The sequence below is a fragment of the Theropithecus gelada genome, chromosome 1, assembly GCF_003255815.1.
Source record: "Theropithecus gelada isolate Dixy chromosome 1, Tgel_1.0, whole genome shotgun sequence".
Classification (NCBI taxonomy): Eukaryota; Metazoa; Chordata; class Mammalia; order Primates; family Cercopithecidae; genus Theropithecus; species Theropithecus gelada.
The window spans coordinates 12737325-12754518 of NC_037668.1; the positions used below are offsets into that span (position 1 = coordinate 12737325).

The window sequence follows — 17194 nt, forward strand, 5'->3', positions numbered from 1 at the left end:
TATGAAAGGACTGAGTCATGTTCTGTCTCTCTGAAGATTAATTCCCCTCTGCCCCTGGCAGGCCGCAGAGGGGCGGATCACCCCAACCCGGTCTCTGTCTACGCTGATCTGCAGCTTGTTTTTCCTCTTGGGAAACTCAGCAGCAGGATTTTTCCCTCAGAGAAACATCACATTTAAAGCATATGTAGAAAAATGTGAGTTTTTTTCATAAAAAGTCTTAGTTTTCTTATTGTAAATTTAAACACATGATTATTACTGTTCTTAAGCTAATTGGGCTAGCCTGGGCAACACGGTGAGGCCCTGTAACTATGAAAAATAAAAACATTAGGCAGGCGTGGTGGCATGTGCCTGCGGTCCCAGCTACTCAGGAGGCTGGAGCAGGAGGAGCACTTGAGCCCAGGGGTTCAAGGCAGCAGTGAGCTAGATCATGCCATTGCACTCCAGCCTGGGTGAGGAATAGCGACTCTGTCTCTGAAAATTAATAATAATCATATAATAATAATAAGACTATGGGGGCAGTACCTCCTTTATATTGATCAGATACTTAATTTGTCTATACTATTCAGAGGAAGACAAAGTTAGAAAATACTGTGTATTTATACATGAAAAAAATCCATTAAAGTACCGGGCATTCTAAAGCATGTCATAAGTAACATCCTTTAAAGTGGAAACAGAGGCAGTGGTCTCTATCAGTGATGCTTATAAGTGAGGGAAACAAAAGGAATCATTAGGTACCCTTAGATACCTGGAGAGCCCTCACTGCCAAAAATCTCAGTAATTCTGTGATACAATTTTGAGTCTAACAGGTTATTCTCTTTTCCAGAGGACGAAGTTGCCAACCTAAAATAACAACCAAGAGAGGGTGGTTCTCCAAAGAAATGAATGTTTGGGAATAAACAGAGGATTTCAATTCGGGATCCACGCACTACGGTATGAGGACCCATAGGCGCATCCGGGCAGGCTGAGAAGGGGAACCTTTCACAGCCGAAATGAGGAAGGTCACATAGTTGTTTAGAAACCATTATCCTTGGCCACAAGGAATAATCACAAGGGCGGCATCGGTCCAAGGCTGAATAGGCAGTTGCTGGGCAGATGTCCTTGCAGAGAGATTCTTTGGGTAAGGTTGTGGTGGCCTTTGTGCAAAGTTGTGGTTTTCAGAGAGTTCTTGTGATAGTTTTTTGTCATGGGCACATGTGTGTGAGCACCCCTCCTTTGTGATCTCCTGATTCAATTTTGTTAGGATTTGGCATAAGTGGCTCCATTTTTCATTCTGACAACTGTTACAGGTCATTGCTTTTCTACCATTTTTACTAAGGGCTGGACTTGCTTAAATTACAGGAAATTATGAGGTCTTGATTTGTATAATTATCAGAAGTGCTCATGTTGCTGACTCAGTTGCTTCTTTGGGATGTAATAATTGTCTTTTTTCTCCTTCCTGTACTGTAATTTACACAATCCTTAGAGGAGATTAATTCAATATTTTTCAGCTATGAAAAATCTGAATATGCCCATCAAAGAAAGCTGCCCCTCACATGCTAGGAATTTAGTTTCCTTCCTGTGCCAAGATCCATTTAGGTATAGCACTTTCCTGGAGCCAAGAGTTCCTATGAAATGGGGTGTGGCACATTGTGTATTAAGATCATCCTTATTATAGAGATGCCATTCTTGCAGATATTGATAACTACTGTGTCCATAAGACTTTTACCAAACATCAGAAAGACAAGATATGAAAAAACTTCTCATTGCTGCAGTCTCAAATGTCAGGAAAGACCAGAATCTTTAGGATAATGGACAATCAAGAAAGACTCGCAGACTAGATTAGCTGTCACGTACTGCCAATCAGGGAATGGATCCTCGTCAACCACCACCTAACAGAGATTGTCACCAGAAGTTCACTCCATAACATCAAAACCAGAAACCCACACTGGTGCCACTGATGGCAGAATATAATAGTGCAAAAATGAGAAAGAAACAGTAAGAGAGAGAGAGAAGACATAGAAGAAGAGAGAGAGACCTGTACTATAGCCATACTTAGTGGGTAAAAGCCAAAGAGCTCAATTTCTATTCATGATATTCATTAGAAGAACCAAGGGAACAGGAGCTAATAGCTCTGAGGGTTCAGGCCTTCACAAGATGCCTGTAGGGTGGAGGGTTCTGTTGGCTCCAGTGATGTTTCTCAGATAGGCTAATTGTTATGGACATAGCCCCTGAAAAAAATCTATCAAATAATAATACAGGGACAGCTATCTGCATGCTAATTTACCATTGTATAGGAGGGAGAATGGGCATTAGATTGGTTTTGGCAAATAAAAGCAAAACCAAGATTTATGAAGAAAAGAGGAAAGGGGAGAAGAAAAAATCGCCTGGGACCTTTGTGATTTTGCTCCCCTTGTATAAGGGAATTTGACAGAAATCTTTCCAAGAGGTCACTGTGGTGCATCTTCTCCTGACCAGTGTGACTTGGTCATCACAGAAATCAACCACGGATGTTGCAGGACTTTAAAATATCTTAGAAGTTTAGCAGTTCATCCTGTGTCACAAACTATCTGTATGTGATGTCCACCATGTCCTTCTGTTGTATAACCCCTCGGTTAAGCCAGGAGGGTGCCTCTCCCCTCGTGACCAGCCTGGGGAACACGGCAAAATCCCATCTCTACAAAAAATACAAAAAATAGCCCATCATGTGGTGCACACCTATAGTCCCAGCTCCTTGGGGCGCTGAGGCAAGAAAATCGCTCTGCCTCAGGAGGTCCAGGCTGCAGTGAGCCATGTTTGCACCACTGCACTTCAGTCTGGGTGACCAAGGCTGGAATATCATACATCGATGTGTAGAAAGTTTGTTGTGCCGGCAAGTAAATGACAAAAGAGACATTGACGGAATTGGGAAACAAATTGGAATACGATTTGGTACCTCTCCCATGAAAGATTAATTTGCAGAATGTACTCAAATTAGAAGCATTAAATAAATTCTATAATGTAAAAATAGCACATCTTGTTCTCTACACTATAGAAATAGCTGCATGAGTGACCGAAGATATGTGTACAAGAGTGATGGTGACTGTAGCATCATTTGTAATGCTAAAACCGTGAAACGCACCTCACTTCAAAAACATTTTGAAAAGGGTTAAATAAATCATGCACAAACTGAGGAAGAAAGGCTGTTTTCAGGCCGGGCGCGGTGGCTCAAGCCTGTAATCCCAGTACTTTGGGAGGCCGAGACGGGCGGATCACAAGGTCAGGAGATCGAGGCCATCCTGGCTGACACGGTGAAACCCCGTCTCTACTTTAAGAATACAAAAAACTAGCCGGGCGTGGTAGCGGGCGCCTGTAGTCCCAGCTACTCGGGAGGCTGAGGCAGGAGAATGGCGTGAACCCGGGAGGCGGAGCTTGCAGTGAGCTGAGATCCGGCCACTGCACTCCAGCCTGGGCGGCAGAGCGAGACTCCGTCTCAAAAAAAAAAAAAAAAAAAAAAAAAAGAAAGGCTGTTTTCACGAACAATGGCGAGGATCACCATGAGGATGACTGATTCCATTGGTCACATTACTGATAGAGCAATCAGTAAACCCAGGCACATCCTGGGGATAGGATACTGCTGTAATAGGCCTCCTATTATTAAACATGAAAAACTTGAAGCACAAAATGTCTACCTCACTGACCCAAGCCATGGGAGCAAGGAAGATTTTTATCACACCACAAGCGAGATCCTTTCTAAGGTCTATGGGATTCCTGAGTTTGACAGGTATGACGTGCGGTGGCCCTTGCTAAGCCTCAGACTTAAGGTGGATAGGAAGTGGGGACACGTGTGTCTTGTGATCAATCAGGAGTTGGTTGTCCAATCAACAGAAACAGGTTAAAATAAAAGCCCAGGGCCCGACTCGAACCACCAACCTTTACCGTTAACAGCAGAACGCTCTGACGAATTGCGCCACAGAAACACGTTCCGTGCCTTCTTCTGGGCGCTATAGGAAGGGTGCATTCACCAAACTCCCCATCCCCTCAATCTTCAGGGCCCTCCCGGCAGGATGACTGTGTAAGTTCCAGGTCCTTGGAAAACTGGACAGATTAGAGCGGTGAATTGTGGTGTTGGACACGCGCGCGTTGGGACATTCTAGAGCACGAAGGACAGCCGTATGGCCTTCGCCCGCCCTGCCCCTCGCCTGCTTCAGAAGCCCCCGGAAACGCCCCGGTCCGCGACCCGAGCCCGAGCGGCCGCCTCGGGGACCCAAGGGAAGCAGGACGCCCGGTGGACTCCCGGGATGCCTCTTCCCGTTCTTTGCGCCGCCTTCATCTACTGAGGGAGCCTGTGCCCACTCTGGCCAGTCGCTTTTGAGGCAGCTGCGGAGCTTCCGCTGCCGTCTGCGGATCCTGTGTCCCGCACGGGGGCTCCACCCGGGCAGGGATGGTGGTGAGGGTCTCTTGTGGGTCCCTTCGCGGGAAACAGGGTCTGGCACTCACCAGGGCGCACGACTAGGACTTGAATTAATCCATCGTCGCCTTTAGTTTTTAGTCCTTTGAAGAGCTCTGAAAATAGAAATCAGGAACTGTTTTTCCATGGGGAAGTTTTGTTTTGTTTTGTTTGTGAGACAGGGTCTGATTTGGTCGCCCAGGCTGGAGTGCAGAGGTACAAACACGGCTCACTGCAACCTTGACCTCCTGGGGCAGAGCGATTTTCTTGCCTCAGCCCCCCAAGGAGCTGGGACTACAGGCGTGAGCCACACGACGGGCTAATTTTTGTATTTTTTATAGAGACAGGATTTCGCCGTGTTGTCCACGCTGGTCGCGAAGGGGAAGTAAGTTCTTTTTAAAAAGCGTTTATTCCGATTGATTTCCTGGCATCCCGTGGGGCGGACAACGGGCGAGGCCTCCAGTAAACCTTCTGCCAGGTGGAGCTGCAGGGGCTCAGCTGCGCTGTTTTTGAGTGGGTGCTTGGGGCACCAGGGCGGGAGCGGGGCATGGGGTGGGTCTAAGGGGGAACTGCAAGGAGGAGAGCAAGGAAGTCGGTAGAGGCGGGAACCCTGGCGAGGAAACTTCCCAGTAGCTTTGTTCAGCGGGAAGGACCGGATCCTTGAGAGACGAACCTCATCTTTTCTCCTGTAGCAGAGTGGGGAGAAAGGGAGGAAAAATGGAGAGACACCAAGAAAGAAGGAAAATCATGAGGCCTCTTAGGCCGAAGCAGCCCTATATTAAATTTAAAGAAGAAAGCAGGCGGCTTCCTGTGATCGTATATTGGTTAGTACTCTGCATCGTGGCCAGGGTCAAGTCCGAGTCCAGGCAGTATCCCTCCTAGGGCGTGGCACTCCTCCTTTCCTTTAGACTGCAACCTCTGCCTAGGCTGCGCTCTTTACCTGCGACTAGAGAGGTTAGAACTTACCCGTGCCTTGGGAGCTCTGTGCAGTGGTGAGAATAGAAGCAACCCCTAACCTGCACGCTGGGGTCCGGTCATCTTGAAGACCCGGCTTTTGCTCCCTCTGTGAGCAAGTGTAACACCCAAAAGGTGAGCTGCTCCTTCTCAGTCAGCCTTATTGACACGATATAGCCATACTGTTTTTCTGGTTCAGATATTTCAAACATCGGTTTGGCCTTTTCTGGTTCAGATATTTCAAACATCGGTTTGGCCTTTTTTTTTTTTTTTTTTTTTGGAGACGGAGTCTCTCTGTGTCGCCCAGGCTGGAGTGCAGTGGCCGGATCTCAGCTCACTGCAAGCTCCGCCTCCCGGGTTTACGCCATTCTCCTGCCTCAGCCTCCCGAGTAGCTGGGACTACAGGCGCCCGCCACCTCGCCCGGCTAGTTTTTTGTATTTTTTAGTAGAGACGGGGTTTCACTGTGTTAGCCAAGATGGTCTCGATCTCCTGACCTCGTGATCCGCCCGTCTCGGCCTCCCAAAGTGCTGGGATTACAGGCTTGAGCCACCGCGCCCGGCCCGGTTTGGCCTTTTAAGGTCAAATCAGAAACAAGTGAGAGGACATGAGGAGAGTTCGCACTCCAACTGGGAATTTTAAGTAAAGCCTAAATAATACAAGAAATTCTAAACTTAATGTCATTGCCCAACACCCAATTTTTATTTCTGTTTTTATTTGTTTATTTACTTTTGCTATCAGTAAATGACTGAAATACAATCCACACAGACCAAAGTGTGCCAATCTTAAGTGCACAGCCCAGTGCATTTTGATGAAAGAAACCATCACCCAGATCAAGTTACAGGACATCATTTTCACCAGCCCAAAAAGTCATTAGAGCCCCTTTACAGTCAGTCCTCACCCCATCCCCACTTAGGCAATCGCCATTCTGATTTCTGTCTCCATGGATTACTTTTGCTTCTTCTTGAAATTCACATAAAGGAATATACTGACTTTGCTGGGGTTTTTTTGTTTTGTTTTTTGTTTTTTTGTTTTAATGCAAAGATGGTTTTGAGATGCGTCCATTTTATGGCATGTATCTCAGCTTTTTGATGTTATTGATGAATACAATACCATTGATGGACAATTGGGATATTTCTACTTTTGACTGTTGTGAATAAAGTTTAGGAATATTGTACTATGGGCCTTTTTATGGACCTGTGCCTTCATTTCTCTTGAGTATAAACCTAGTAATGGAATGGCCGGGTCATGGAGCAGGCGTATTTTTAACTTTATCAGAAACTATCAGACAGTCTTTTAGAAAGGTTGCACTATCATATTCTCTTGCCAGCAACAAGGGATATATTTGCTCTGCATTCTTACAGACTAGTGGTTTCTCCTGTCTCTTAAATGTTGGCTATTCTGATGGGCATGTAATGGTGTCTCATGGCATTTTAGATTTGTGTTTTCTGAATGAGTAATGATGCTGAGAATTCTTTCTTTTGACATTTGGACATGAAAAAAGCCTCTTTTGTGAACAAACACTGTTCAAGTGTTTTGTTCATTTTATATTGGCTTGACTCTTTCCCCTTGCCCCTTTTTACACAAACTTTACTGTTTGTGTAAATTTTTTCTATTCTATAGAAAAAATAGAATAGAATAGAAAAATTGAGAAGCTAGTACACAGAATGGAGTAAAGAGGCTGGAATGGGTTTTGGGGAACCAACTCACATTTTACAGTTGTTTTAACATCCCCATCCAAGAACAATGTGTGTTTTTCAAAGACATCCCCTTATTGAAATATGCAGAGAAAGTGTGGGATAAAAGAGCATATACTAAACTTCTCAGAACGAGTTTCTAGAAGTGGACAAGGGAATAGGAATTGGATAAACAGAGGAAAGAAGAGACAGTATGGGCCTTGCTCAGAGTGGCCACCATAATATGTCCTGAGCTAAGGACATGGAATTTCAAAAACAGTATAGGAAAACAGAAAGTTTACCCAGACAGACCAGTCTAGTTAAGAAAAGCAGGAAGAGACATTAAAAAACAAAGCAAAAACAGGGAAATCATACAATGAAATGCTGGGAATGAGACTAACTATGCCCCGTCATCTCCAACATAACACTAATTACTGCTAATTATAATGGATCTAAATCTCTCAGATTGGATAGAAAAGGAAATGCTGGCTCTAACAGTTTAATGGACAGAAAAGGGTTACATATTAAAAGCCGTGCATATTATCCTCAGCACACTAATGCAAGATCAGAAAACCAAATATCACGTGTTCTCACTTATCAGTGGGAGTTGAACGATGAGAACACGTGGACAGATAGGATGGGGGTGGGGACAACACACACTGGAGCCTGCCAGAGGGTGAGGCTGGGAAGAGGGGAGAGCATCAGAAAGAGGAGCTAAGGGATGCTGGGCTTAGTGCCTGGGTGATGGGATGATCTGTGCAGCAAACCACCATGGCACAGGTTTACCTATGAGACAAACCTGCACATCCTGCACATGTACCCCTGAAATTAAAGTAAAAATTGGAAATGAAACATTTAAAAAGAAAAGAAAACAAACAACAACAACAAAAACAACAACAAAGAGAGCGGTGCAAAGCCTGTACCAGGCTTATCAGAAACAAAAGAATGAGAGTGAAAACATGGATATCAGACAAAGGCAAACAGCAAAATAACGCTTTACATTAGCTAGAGGAGTAACATCCTAGCATCTACCTAGAGTTGAATGGAATCGAATGGGACCATTTTTTCTTGAACTGGCCTCCTTGGGTGGCCGACCAGGGCATGGTGAAGGGAAAAAATCTTGAAGCGAAACGTCCATTTCTTCGCTCTTGTTTTGGTCTCTGTAAGGCTTAAGAAGTTAAAAGCAAGATCTGATCCCTGGAGTTTTCCAGGAATTCGAAATAGGTATATGAGGAAAGAAACTCAGTTATCACCCAGGTCTCCGGGAGTATCCCAGGTATAGTGCCAAGAGTCCAGCTTTCCAAACCCGGGTCCCTGGGTTCCGAAGGCCTTTTAGGGGAAAGTACTGATGTTCGTGTTAAGGTTGGGAGGAAAGGGTTTGGAAGGCCCCAAGCGGCGCGAAGGCAAAGAGAAGATATCAAGAAGCGAGGCAAGAACTTTCCACAGGCCCACGTTGGATACAGCACCAGAGACAGGAAACCGGGTGAATTTCTGGTGTTTTCCTACAGAGGTTTGTTACCCAGTTGCACAGAGCCTACTTCAAAATAAGGCTTTTTCAAGTCAACTCTTTTAATGCGAAGCCATAAGTCTGTGGTGTTGCCTGATGCAAATCTCTACTGTAAGCCTTTGCTCTGAGTGTCTTTTTTGTTAGTGAATCTTCCAAAGAGAACGGTGAAAACTTTGAGTCCGTATTTTACCTCTTTCCAGGGAAAGGCCACAAGTTTTGCAACCAGCGGGCATTGGTGGTTCAGTGGTAGAATTCTCGCCTCCCACGCGGGAGACCCGGGTTCGATTCCCGGCCAATGCAATCTGTTGTTTTGTAACCTCTGGTTTTTAAATTTAGTTACCATAACTGTTCTTCAGGTAGGTTACAGACGCGATAATAAAGAGAAGAAAAAGGGAACTACTGTATAGCTTTCGGGTTCCTTCCGGAGTGGAATTTCTCTAAGCAGGTACTTTGCAGAGACTGTCTTTGAAGTAGCCAGTGTGTCTGGTTGGTTGGTCTTTGCATATTTGGCCCTAAAACTGGAGGGACTTTTATTGTCTCTTCTGGCGGATCCCTGAAATACAAAGAGTCACCTGGACATTGATTTCACTGCCTGGACCTTGGACAGACCATTTGACCATGTCTCGCGATGGAGTGCAGCTTAAGAAATAAATGACATTCCCGAAAGGAGAGAAGCTGTGGGGTAGGGCAGACACACGTGAGACAAGGGGCCCCAGGGAAAAGGGAGGCATGTGGGGAGGAACCCGCGTGCAGATGAGGGGAGCTGCGGAGAGGGGCCTCGGACCTTCCTGTTGAGGAAGGCCCAGTCTTTGGTGGTCTGGCAAAATGAAGGATGGGCCCCGAGTGGAGAGTGGCACGTCCCCAAAACTCATTTCTATCACCCGCGTTTGTTTTACACTCCACCAGGTAAATCTTCTGTCCAAGGGATTCTTTTTATTGCTTCTCTTTAAGCAGCGTGGTGGGGAGGCCATGACAACCACTAGCTCTGGAGCTTTGGGGAGCAAACCTGGAAAATGAATGCTCCAGGATCATCTGGTTTGTCCTCCCCTGTTTTCATCAACCCTTTTCCTCAGCGAAACTTATATGGGTCCAGGATGTAACATCGCAGCTGCGGCATTGGCGGATTAAGAGCCGCTGACAAATCTTCCCCCAAAGGGGGAAGAGCCCCATTTGGCCCATAGCCATGGAGTCAGAAGCAAGAGCAGAATTGAAAATGCTTTTCTCTATGTCGTTCTCTCTCTCCTACCTGTGAACATCAACCTTCCACACACGCCGGTTCAAAACCGCCTTAGTCTCTATAGGAGGTTTACCATTTTTCACAGTTCTGGTAAACCATGTTTCCTTCTTGCTTCCACAGTTCTTCCAGGGTTGAGTTTCAGGAGCTGCTCAGCAGTGCAGGCTAGTTCAATATCCTGGTTCAAAATCATCTGTCTAGTTTTGCTACTAGGGTAAAGTTTGCCTCCTAGACCAGAGTTAAGACGTGCTCCCTCGGCTTCCATTTTCTAGAGATAATTGGTATCATTTCTTCCTTAAATGTTTAGTAGGGAAACCATCTAGACCTGGTGCTTTGTTCTGGAAGGTTGTTAAGCTTTGCTTCAATTTCAGTAATAGAGATCTATTTAGGTTATCTACTTCTCCTTGTGTGAGTTTTGGTAGACTGTGTCTTTCAAGGACTTGGTCCAATTCATCAAGTTATCAAATTTGTGAACACAGAATTGTTGATAATCCTCATTTGTTATCCTTTTAATGTCCATGAGATCAGAAGTGAGGACCTTCTTTTCTTTTTTTATTAGTAATTTGTATTTTCTCTCATTGTCTCTTGGTTCACCAGCTAGATGTTTCTCAATTTTATTGATTATTTTAAAGAACTAACTTTTGGTTTTGTTGATTTTTCTCTCTTGATTTCTGGTTTTGTTTCCTTGATTTCTCCTCTAATTCTTAGTTTCTTGTTTTTCACTGACTTTGGATTTCATTTGCTCTTGTTTTTTGAGTTTCCTAAATTGTAATCTTGAATTATTAATTGTAGATATTTTTTCTTTGCTAACATATACATTGAATACTATGAATTTCTTTCTAATCAACAATTTTCCTGCACCTAGAAATTTTTTTGTAAGTTATACACTCATTTTCATTTAGCTAAAAATATGTAATTTGTTCCAAGACTTTTCCTTGGCCCAGGTGTTATTAGAAGTGTGTTGTCTGATCTCCAATTTTGGGGTTTTCCAGCTATCTGTCTGCTATTGATTTCTACTTCAGTTTCATACTTTGAATGAAGGGCATACTTGGTATGATTTCTATTCCATTAAATGTGTTGAAGTGTGCTTTATGGGCCAGAATATAGTGGATCTTGGTGAACATTCCATGTGAACCTAAAAAGGATATGTATTCTGCTCTTGTTGGATGAAGTAATCTAAAAAGTTGGTTGGATCCAGGTGACTGGTAGTGGTGTCCAGTTCCACTATACCTTTATTGATTTCCTGCCTGCTGAATCTGTCAATTACTGAAGCTGAAGTCTCCCACTGTAATAATGAATCTGTCTATTTGTCCTCGAAGTTCTATCAGCTTTTGCCTCTCGTATTTAGATGCTCTGTTGTTAGGTGCATATCAGTTAAGGATTGTCGTATCTTCTTGGAGAAGTGACCTCTTTATCATAATGTAATGACTCTTTATCCCCATGATTTTCCTCCCTCTGAAGTGGGCTCTGTCTCAAATTAATATAGCTTATCTAGTTTTCATTTTTGAGACTGAATTTTGCTCTTGTTCCCCAGGCTGGAGTGCAATGGCACAACTTCGGCTCACTGCAACATCTATCTTCCAGGTTCAAGCGATTCTCCTGCCTCAGGCTCCCAAGTAGCTGGGATTAAAGGCATGCACCACCACGGTCGGCTAATTTTGTGTCTTTAGTAGAGTCGGGGTTTCCCCATATTGGCCAGGCTGGTCTTGAACTCCTGACCTCAAGTGATCCACCTGCCTCGGCCTCCCAAAGTGCGGAGATACAGGCATGAGCCACAGTGCTCGGCTGCTTCTCCAGTTTTCTTTTGATTACGATGAGTATGGTATATCTTTCTCCATCTCTTCACTTTGACTATCTCTGTGTCTTCTTATTTAAAGGAGGTTTGTTGTAGAAAACATATAGTTGGGACTCATTTTCCATTCTTCCAGTCCCTTTCAATTGGCATATTTGGACCATTCACATTTAAAGTGACTATTGATATCACTGGATTAATATGTACCGTACGTGTAACTGTTTGTATTCTTTAACTTTCTTCATTATTTTCTTTTGTGTCTTTTACTCTTTTTCTACCTTCTCTGGCTATAATTGAACATGTTATATGATCCCATTTTTTTCTTCTTCTTAAAATATGAATTTCATTCATTTAAAAAAAAAACAGTGTTTTTGTTTTCACCCTATTGCTTGCCATATATATTTACAACTAATCTAAGTCAATGTATAAGTAATGCTATGATGCTTCATGGGTCACGCAGGTAACTTAAAAACAAAATTCCTTATTCCTTTCCTACCACCCTTTAAAACATTGCTATTATTCATTTGATGTATTCATAATGTATAATCATCCAATCTATTATTGCTATTTTTCTTATTTTGAGAGACGATTATATGAATTAAGAATAAAAATAATAAAATATTTTATTTTATCTTCATTTATTTCTTCTCTAACTTCTTTCTTTGGTGTAGATTTGTCTCTGACCTTTGTAGTTTTTCTTCTTTCTGAAGAACTTCTTTTAACCTCTCACGGAAGACAAAATCACTGGTGACAAATTCCCTCAATTTTTGTTTGTCAGAGAGTCTTTATTTCTCCTTCACGTTTGAAGGATAATTCTACAGAATTCTAGGTTAGCAGGACTATTTTTCCTCCAACATTAAATATGTCAGCTGCATGCTGTTCTTGCTTGCATGGTTTATGAAGAGTAGTCTAATGTAATGCTCATCCTTGTTCTTCTAAGGTAAGGTGTTTTCTTTCTCTAGCTTCACTCAAGATGTTCTTTGGTCTTTGATTTTCTACATTTTCTATATTATATGTTGTGATGCTTAATTGTATGTGTAAATTTGGCTGGGCCATGGTGCCCAGATATTTGGTCAAATATTATTCTGATGTTTCTGTGAAGGTGTTTTTTGATGAAATGAGACACTGAAATTAGCGAACTTTGAGTAAAGCAGATGACACTCCATAGTGTGAGTTGGCCTCATCTAGTCAGGTGAAGGCCTTAATAGTATAAAACCTGACCTCCCCCTAACAAGGAGGAATTCTGCCAGCAGATTCCCTTTAGACTTGAACTGCAACTCTCTCCCCTAAGTCTCCAGCCTGCTCGTCTACCTCATCAGACTTGATCTCACCAAGCATCCACAATTATGTGAGCCAATTCCTTAAAATCAATCTCAATCTCTTTCTCTCTCTCTCTCTCCTCTCTCTCTCTCTCTCTCCATCTTTATTTCTATCTATCTTCTGTTGGTTCTGTTTCTTTAGAGAATGTTTACTAGGATTTGCATGCCTAGGTGTACAGTTTTTAGTATTTACCCTGCTGGGTGTTCTCTGAACTTCTTGGATCTATGGCTTGGAATCTCTTATTAATTTTGGAAAAATACTTCTTTTCTTCCCGTGAGAGTTAGTTTTATGTGTCAACATGGAGAATGTTTTTGGATGAGACTAATACTTAAATTGGTGAATTTGGGAAAAGCAGATTGCTTTTCATGATGTGAGTGAACCTCATTCCGTCAGTAGGAGGCCCGACTAGAACAAAAAGACCAGCGTCTTCAAGCAAGAGGGAATAAGAGCAAATTCCCTGACAGATGACCTTTGGAATACATCTGTACCATCAGTTCTTCTGAGCCTCCAATGTGTCAGGCCACACTGCAGATTTCAAACTTCCCAGCCTCCATAATCACATGAACCAATTTCCTGTGTGGTCATTTCTCAACATCACTGGGTGATCGGTGCCAGGACCCCCTGCAGATAACAAAATCCACGGATGTTCTAATTCCTTATACAAAATGATGTAGAATTTGCAGATAACCTACTCACATCCTCCCATATGCTATATAAATAGTGGTTATGTGGTATTGTTTAGGGAATAATGACAAAGAAAAAAGTCCATATATGTACAGTACAGACACAATCATAAGTTTTGAAAAAATATTTTGGAGTCAGGCCTGGTTGAATCCATGGATGCAGAACCCACAGATATGGAGGATCAAATGTAATAAATCTCTCACTCTTTCTCTCTCTCTATATATATATGTGTGTGTGTGTGTGTGTAGTGTGTATTTATATATATATATATATATAGTGTGTGTATGTAAATGTATGTATATGACCTATTGATACAGTGGTAAGGAGTAGGGGAGGGAAGTGTTCTATAATCCTATGATTTGATTAGGTCTCAGTCTTGTGGTGGGCCTGTGCCCCTGGGCTGTGACCTTCAAAAGTGCTTCTCAAATTTTGTTCCCTGTTAGGTGAGACAGGATGGCCAGAGGTCGCTGGAGTTGGGTTTTTCCCTTTCCCCACATTGGTTAGACTCTGGAAACACAATTTTCTTTTGAGGGCACGTGTTTGTTAAGTAGAAAAGAATGCACCGGGCATGTTTTTCAATGGTTACCTCTCCTTCCCCTCCAGAAGCATGCAAGGAGTTGTCTCCGATTCTCACCCTAAGTCTTCTGGAGACAAAACGCATGAAGATATGGGAGGCTCCCACTAGTTAGGCCCCCAGGAGTTTTTACCTCTCAGGCTGGGCTGCTGTCAGCTCCAGCAATTAGCCAATTCCCTTTGAATTATGTCTACCCAATGCTGGCTCCAGCGGTGGTTTCTGATTCAGGTAAGTTGTGATTCTCTGTATTTGCCCATGGCTCGAAGTTTCATAGGATTGGCATGTCTTAGGACCTCTATTTTCTGTTGCATATAAGTAGAGTTATTGATGTTCGGTTTGTTCAGCTTTTTTTCTGGTGAGAGTGGGAGTGATGGCTTTTAAGCGCTTTACAAGTCTAGTTGTAATGTCTGATAACCATGTGAATTTTAGATCTCTTTAAAAAGATAATATGTTTAATTCAGGAATTGCGGAAAGCCTTGCAGCAGCTACAAGAAGAATTGCAGAACAAGAGCCAACAGCTTCGTGCCCAGGAGGCTGAAAAATACAATGAGATTCGAACCCAGGAACAAAACATCCAGCACCTCAACCATAGTCTGAGTCACAAGGAGCATTTGCTTCAGGTGAGTTTACATGATTTCAATGAAAACTGGGCTCATAGAACTCTGAAATTTGTTTATATAATTTTAAGATATTATTCCACCTGTGTTGAGTCCCCGCTATATGGAAAACATTGAGAGGTGGGAATCAAGAGGATTTAAAATAAATAGAAAACATAATTTGTGAATTAAGATGCTTACTAACAAGTGTAAGAAACAGTACATATAGCCCTGATTTAAGCAGTCCTTTATGAAGTCTTTTATAAAGACTTAATATTCAGAAAATAGTCATTAAGCACCTCTGTGAGTCACACACTTTTCTGGGTGTTGGGAAGACAAAAGATTTGGCTACTGTTCTCAGTTTAATAGGCGAAGACAAAAAACTGTACAGAAACTTCCACAGAGTCATTTTGATGACAGAATGAAAGTTTGAGGGGAAAATGGAGCATTAAGAAGAGACTGATCTGTTCTGCCACCTACTCTAAGCTTCAGTCACATTGAATCCACTACATTTCACTGAATGTACAATTTTTTCATTGTATGTGTAGTGTGCATATTTTTTTTTTTCTCCCTAGCATACCATCCTCTCTCCCTTCTTCACTTAGGAAATCCTAGTCCTTTAATTAGGACTCAAGGCAAATGTTACCTCCTCTGTGAGGTCTTTACTGACACCTGCAGGCAGAGTTAGGCAGTGCATCCTGTAATCCCCTGGTAGCTAGGTATGATGCGGAACAGTTAATTCTATGTGTTGTGTCTGTTGTATGTTGCAGAATAGTTTACAATTTATATGTCTGTTATCTCTGCTAAACTTGTTACTTTTGAGGAAAGTGATTACATCTTTTTTTTATCCTGAATAACTAACAAATTACTTGGCAATTTGGTTAATATTGAATAAAAGAATAAAAGAAACTATGTTTTGGTCTCAGGAATTTCAGGAGTTTCTACAGTATCGAGATAACTCACACAAAACCCTTAAGCAAATGAAATGTTTTTTGAGAAACTTCACCAGCGCATACATGATAAAGCTGCTGTTGCTCTGGAGGTATGTATCACCATTTTGCCCACTATGCAATGGATTATTCTATTTACATAGGTATTACAGAAATTTGTGTTCACCTAAATTTGCTGCTTTGGGATTTGGTTTTCTATTCGGCCATCTTGTGGAATAAGAGTGATCAGGACAGGTTATCAAACAGATGCTGTGTGAGCACTTGGAAAATAGTGAGCATTAGAAACCAGAATTTCTCTAAGAGCAAGGTAGGACAGATTAAATAAGTGGAATGAAGGGTTTTGCAAAGAGAGAGATGCAACATTCTCCAGGCTATGGGGGATGTTGAGCCAGTATGCTCTTCCCCACCAACATAGGGCCTTCCTTCCCTGCTCCTTAACTCTGTCAGGGCAGATGTGCTTGGGGTCCTCTTCCTGCTGAGCTCTGGCCCCATCATAATAAATCAATCCTCCTGTGTTCCTCTCACCAGAGCACTCCCAGGAAATGGAAAGCCTGACGGAGGCTCTGCTGTCCTCTCGATCCCACCTTCAAGAGCTGGAAAAGGAGCTGGAGCATGAGAAGATGGAAAGCAGCAGCTTTTGGAAGACTTGAGGGAGAAGCAGCAAGAGGTCTTGCATTTCAGGGAGGAACGTCTTTCCCTCCAGGAAAACGACTCCAGGTAAGAGGGGACCCACTGACAGAGAAGGAAGCATTCTTCATTCTTACGTTCATTCTTACATTAGAAGAAGGGATATTGGCAAGACAATTGGTGTCCTCTTTTGGAAACCTCAGTGTTCCCTCTGCTATTCCTGATTTTTGTGTGTTGGGGCGGGGGTGCTTTGAGCAGAAGAAAGGACTTCTCTGGGAATGCCTTGTCACTCCCAAGTTGAGAGAGTAAAACTCTGTTATAGAAGTTTTCAATATATCAGAGACATGAAAAAGAAGGGTTTCCATGCTTCCAGTTAGATATAGGACATTAGTCTCACCATCACCTAGTAAGCTTCTATACTGGCTGTGATGCTTGGTCCCAGCAAAAGCCCTGTAACTGCTTGTCAGAATGCAAAGAGCACTGTAGAAACAGTAAGGAGACTGCTGGTGTGTCTGTTCTGCTCTGAACTAATGTAGGTAATGGTGTGTTTTCAAGCAAAGTTACTTGACCTCCCTCAGCCTCCATTTTCACATCTGCGAAATAAAAGTGATGGTCTTCATAACTCCCTGAGTTGACATCTGGGGCTCAGATGTAACCCTAACCATAATCTTTATGACCCCCTGAGTTGACATCTGGCTCTCAGCTTATTGCTCTGGTGTGACTGAGTGGCTCTGACATCTCAGTGGGCCTTGCCTCTCCCTGGTCAGACTGCAGCACAAGCTGGTCCTCCTGCAGCAACAGTGTGAAGAGAAACAGCAGCTCTTTGAGTCCCTCCAGTCAGAGCTACAAATCTACGAGGAACTTTATGGCAATTCCA

At 42.9% G+C, this 17194-nt stretch overlaps 1 protein-coding gene and 1 non-coding gene across 6 annotated transcripts in view; both read left to right on the forward strand.

Annotated features, from left to right (window-relative positions):
* The window catches only part of LOC112618235 (myomegalin), a 349895-nt gene that overhangs the window by 321126 nt on the left and 11575 nt on the right, over positions 1-17194 (forward strand). The gene's annotated exons all lie outside the window — the stretch shown is intronic.
* Positions 8770-8840, forward strand: TRNAG-CCC. The gene has a single exon. It is a non-coding gene; the product is annotated as a tRNA-Gly (tRNA).